Consider the following 5,531-nt stretch of genomic DNA (forward strand, 5'->3'; position numbering starts at 1 on the left):
TGCAGCGCGTACGGGGCGACGGACCAGCTTTCAGAACGCGCGCGCTCATTTCTCCCCGAGTATAGTATATACGATAAAGAAACGTTGTTGAGTCGAAAGAACAACGAGCCTCCGCAGAAAAAGAATGCAGTCACCCGAGCTCGAGGCTGACGGCGCCGACGAGCGATGCCGTGGAATTGTCATGCTGGGGAGGACGGCGGGTCTGAGGTTGTTCGTTCTCGTGGTTCGTTCGTTGTTGACAGTTGGAAGTGATGCTCCCCTTGGCTTCCACTAACGATGAAACGTAGTGCATGACTGGCGCGGAAAGACCATGCATGAAATCGAATGAAGTCACAATATGATCCAGCTTTCAAGGATAAAACCATGCTATTTCTTCAAAAGTCAGAAGTGGCCTGAATGATTCAGAAGGATCATGTGGACAATTATACTGAATAATGCAAAGATTAACTTGAAACATTCTAATATTTAATGGGTGCTGTTAAATCTAATTAACAACCCCAAATTAAATATGCACTTGTTTTGCACCTTGAAGGTTCATGAACGTTAAGCTCTACAACATGTCTCAGTTGACCGCATATCAGCGCCAAAGAGTGATCTGGTGGAGGCCCTGAGTTGGGGAACATGGCAGGTTGAAGGTTGTTTTCGTATTCCACCCGTTGTCGACGAGTGAAAGTGATTGTTTCCTTGGCTATGAGATGTGATCTGGGCGACAAGGGCCAGTATTACTTCACTCCATGTGATCCAGTCGAGTATGCTTTGAGCTTAACGAGGCTTTAATGTATAAACTAGCACAATGCTAAAAGTGGCTAAACTCGGGCAGTAATCTTGACTTCTAGGAATAAATAATCGCCTGTCTTAAAAATGTGCAGTCAGTAGCATGCCGCTTGATTCGGATCATGGGACGCGACATGGAAACGTATAATACTAATAGTACATATAGAGGAACAATTCTTATACTCAGTACGTGTCATAATTGCAAGTAACAGCTGCAAATAAAAAGCACGCTTTCACACAAATAGCACACCCATAAATGTTGAGCTTTACACGGCCCGGCCCGGCCCACCCCGTGGGCCGGGTCCCGGTTTCTGGGTAGGCCCGAGCCCGTGCAGTGGTCTAATCGCTATATCTCCGGTCCCACTTTAGCTTTTCGAAAAATTCTTTCGGCCGTATATTTCAGAGAAGGGTCCGACTCATTCCAGTGTGTTTTTCACGCCAAGCCCAAATAGTGGTTCATGACCCCTTTAAAGGAGCAGTGACATAAAATTTCAAGCTCGAGATGTGGCCTCCACTCGATAGCTTGGTATGCGAGTTTTTTTTAGCGAAGTAGGAATTGCGTCCGTTGCGCAGACGTTATGAGCCACTTTTTCAGACTCATCCCTGCTGTCGTCCGGTTTGAGGCAAATAGCGAGCACGTCTCGTATATACGACAGGTATGATTCATTCGATGTCTGAGCACGAGACGCCAACTCCTTCTGGCCGCTATCTTTCTACCAGTCGGTTTGCCAAAAAGGGCACGCATCTTTTCTTTGCACGCATCCCAGCTGCCAATTTCTGCTTCGTGGTTCTTGAACCACACTTTGGCTGTCCCTTTCAGGTAGAATAGGATGCTTGCCAACATAAGACTCTCGTGCCAGCGATAATTCTTGCTGGTGCGGGTGTACATCGGCAACCATTCTTCGATGTCGACATTATCAGTCCTGCAAAACGTGCCTGGGTGTTTCAGCTGTGGAAGGACAACTGTCGTCGTGGCGGTTGCCGCTGCAGGGGCCGAACCGTCTTCTGCCATCGTGGGTTCAACCAAGTGTCGGCTGCTTCGGTGCTCCGTTGTACCATGTTGGTACCGAGCACCTCCACCAAAATGTCACGGAAGTGAGAATGCCCGCAATAAAGAAACAAGAAGAGAATGTATTTACAGGATGTACACGGAGAGTCCTCAGCCAAGATGGCGGAACGCCAACAACAACAACGCGAGCGCTGTTGCGATCGTCGTCTTCATCGACTCGATGGAGCATTCTTGCTTGTTTGTCACGGCTTGTAACACCAGCAAGCATGGAATTTATGGTCCACGAAACCCACAATTACCTTGCACACAGTAGCTCACGGCAGGCTGTATACAGGAGTCTATACAGCGACAGCAATACAACACAGTGAAATAATGAACCATTAAAGATTCTTTAACCATCTGCCATAAGATGGCTAGCAATTGCTGACTGTATCAAGAGAATACTAGCTCAACATGATGTCTTGAAGACGCATTTTGCGTTTGTTCCTGACAAAGCCTACTGTGTGCGCCTCCTTAAAGAAATGTATCACGACGAGAGGAACCGCGCATACCTTGTTTTTTTAGAGCTGGTTCTTACTGATCTGCAAAGAGTGAAAAAGCTTTTCCAAGGAGAAGATGTGAACCAGATCGGCGTTTCGAAGATCTGTGAAAGCTTTACAACCGCCTTGTGGCAAGGATAGTAAAGCCATCTATGCTACGACAGTATGATGAAGCAAGCATCGGCGACCATGATCTAATGAAACTTGAGTCAATATTTCAGGGCCTGGACGACGTGGATTTTGGCGGTAGCTTCACTGACCACGTCAGCAATATAGGACTCACAAGTGAAAAGCAACACAAACTCAAACGACGTTGCTTTGCTTTTCTTAAGGCTTGTGCATCTGATCCTCAGAAACGTCATCCGAATGCTACGTCTTTGGTGCGGGAGCTGAGAGCCATTAGTCCGTCATCTGACTAATTCTTGACTAATTCTTGCAAAGAAAGTATTTTCCTTGAGCCCACAACTGAGATCGAAATTTGTGAAGTATACATGCACTTAAAGAATAGTAAAGCTGTGGACGTTGATGACATACAGATCAGACCCGTGAAGTATGTCATTGATATAATTTCCATTCCTCTCACGCATATCTTTAATCAGGCATTACAATCCGGCTGTTTCCCAAGTGCGATGAAACGTGCGAAAGTCACTGTTATTTAAAAAGGTGTTGAAAGGAGCCTTGTTACTAATTATAGGCCCATATCCATCCTCCCAGTATTTTCGAAGGGTCTTGAAAAAATAATTCTCAACCGTTTAAACAATTTCTTTGCAAAACACAACATAATTTCCGATTGCCAGCATGGATTTCGCAAGGGAAAATCAACAGAAACGGCCTTACTAACACAAAAAGAAATAATTCTTCATAACATCGAAAAAAACCAAGTAACTCTTGGTATATTTATAGACTACACAAAAGCCTTTGACTGTTTAAACCATAATACTCTTTTATAGAAGTTGTATTGCTATGGCGTACGTGCTGTAGCTCATTCCTTGTTCAATGCTTACTTAAACGATCGTCAGCAGTGCGTTACGATTAATAACTGTGCATCCGCTTTTAAAAATGTTACCTCTGGAGTTCCACAGGGAAGCCTCCTGGGGCCATTTCTTTTTAATGTGTACGTAAACGACGTGACTGAACTAAATATTGACTCTTCTATTGTAATGTACGCGGATGACACAAGTCTGTTCGTAACCGGCCATGATATAAATGAAGTTTTTACCAAGTCTCAAAAGTGCTTTCAGATCTTTGGGAGTGGTCGAACACCAATTTGCTTAAAATAAACGCTGGTAAAACTAAAGCCATCTTATTTAGGGCGAAAAACAAACATGCACGTCTACCAGCAGACTTGTGTCTCGGTGGGAGTGTAATCGATATTGTAGAAAAACATAAATCGCTTGGCGTCATCCTTTCTGCTGATATGACGTGGACGGCTCACTTCGACTTTCTTGCTAGATCACTGTCTTCAGCTACGGGAGCGCTATCGCGGTGCCGCCATTTCTTTCCTAGTAAGATCAAAATGCAAATATATAACGCACTGCTTAGCGCACGTGTGAACTTTTGCACACTTTTGTGGGGAACAACTACGCAAAGAAATCTGCGTAGAATCCTCTTGTTACAGAAAAAAGCATTACGATGCGTCGCTAACGTTTCCTACACGCATCCCACTAAGGAATTTTTTCTCCGTTATCAGGTAATAATGCCACTTTCATGTATCAGTACCGCCTATTGCACTCGTTTTTCTTTTCAAACAAAAGTACTATGAGCTTTCTAAGCAGTAACTGCAGGTTAAAAAAACAGATAAGTGATCCTAGAACCAGAGGCCACGAGAAATGGTTAGTACCGCGATGGCGCACAACTTATGGCAAACAGTCACTGGCTTTCAATGTACCGTATCTTTTAAACAAATATCAGAAGCAGGGTATTGATTTAACAATGTTTGTAAAAAAAAAGTTGCGCGATTATTTTATGTCTGAACTGTACTAAACAGCGGTATTTGTTCCTACCACTACACACTTTTCATTGTACAATGTAATATATTTTTAAATAGTTGTACGAAAAAATGTTTCGATTCAAACCTGTTCACAGCAACATGTTTTAAATGTACATATCATGATCCGACATCATTTTTTTAGTATGCTTACCTTTCCGTTTATGTATGCACGTGTAACAGTGTATATATGTATGTCGAATGTTTACTAGTATTCTATGTCCTTACTTAGTTTTTTTTACTACTTTAATATCCTCTGTTCATTAAGTACCCTATGTTGCCTATAAATGTACGTGTACGCTGCCTTGTGTATGGGCCCCCAGGCACCTTCAAGCTGCATTTCGCCGCTTTTCGCCTGGGGTGACCCCCAACTTTACGTTGGAAATAAATTTTCTTGATTCTTGATCTGTTTTAGGGCCGAATGCGATGAATGCTTTGAGAACCTTGCCAAAAGACGTATTTGGTTGCCCCGAGCTTGAGTTGAGGAGCAAGTGCGTACGGCACGTTCGTCAAGTTGGGGATGTGAATGCCGACATGCCAGCGATGGAATTCTGGATCAAAATATACACCTACCGGGATGCATCAGGCGCTAATCCTATGCCAGACATTGCAGACGGCGCATCGAAACTCCGTGTTCTCGCTATATCTAACGCAGCAGCGAAACGAGTGTTTTCTGCTGTGGCTCTCACAAAAAGCGACCTAAGGAAATGAATGTCCTCGCGACCATCAGGATCAAATTTGGACTACGTATGAAAAGTGTTGCAAGTTCTACATTTACCGTGCCACGGAGCATGGTGGCTAAAGTGAACTCGAATATGTACACTTGACTGTCGGTGTAACATAATTGCCAATTTTCAAGTCCTAATGCCTCCTCCAGGAAGTCACTTGCTTTTTTTTTTACTCTATTGTGATGTGATGAACATTTCTGTTATGTATATTTTTGTATACTTAAGTGTCAGTACGTAGTTAGAATTCAGCTAAACTGAAATCACGTTTGGCTACTTTTCTGGCTCCAAAATAAAGTAACGGCTGCTAGTGGGCTACCGTTCTGGCTACTTTGCTTAATTTTGTGGCTTTTTTTCTCTTCGAGGATCTGGCAACCCTGATGGCCGCAACCCGCAGAAGCATGCGGACAAACGAAAAGAATTCGAGAACGATCACCGATGAGCGTAAACTCGGGCAATGTGGTTGTGTCTTCAGGGGTGAAGTCACAGCCGCAGAC

Source organism: Rhipicephalus sanguineus, chromosome 6, assembly GCF_013339695.2.
Source record: "Rhipicephalus sanguineus isolate Rsan-2018 chromosome 6, BIME_Rsan_1.4, whole genome shotgun sequence".
In the NCBI taxonomy this organism is placed as follows: Eukaryota; Metazoa; Arthropoda; class Arachnida; order Ixodida; family Ixodidae; genus Rhipicephalus; species Rhipicephalus sanguineus.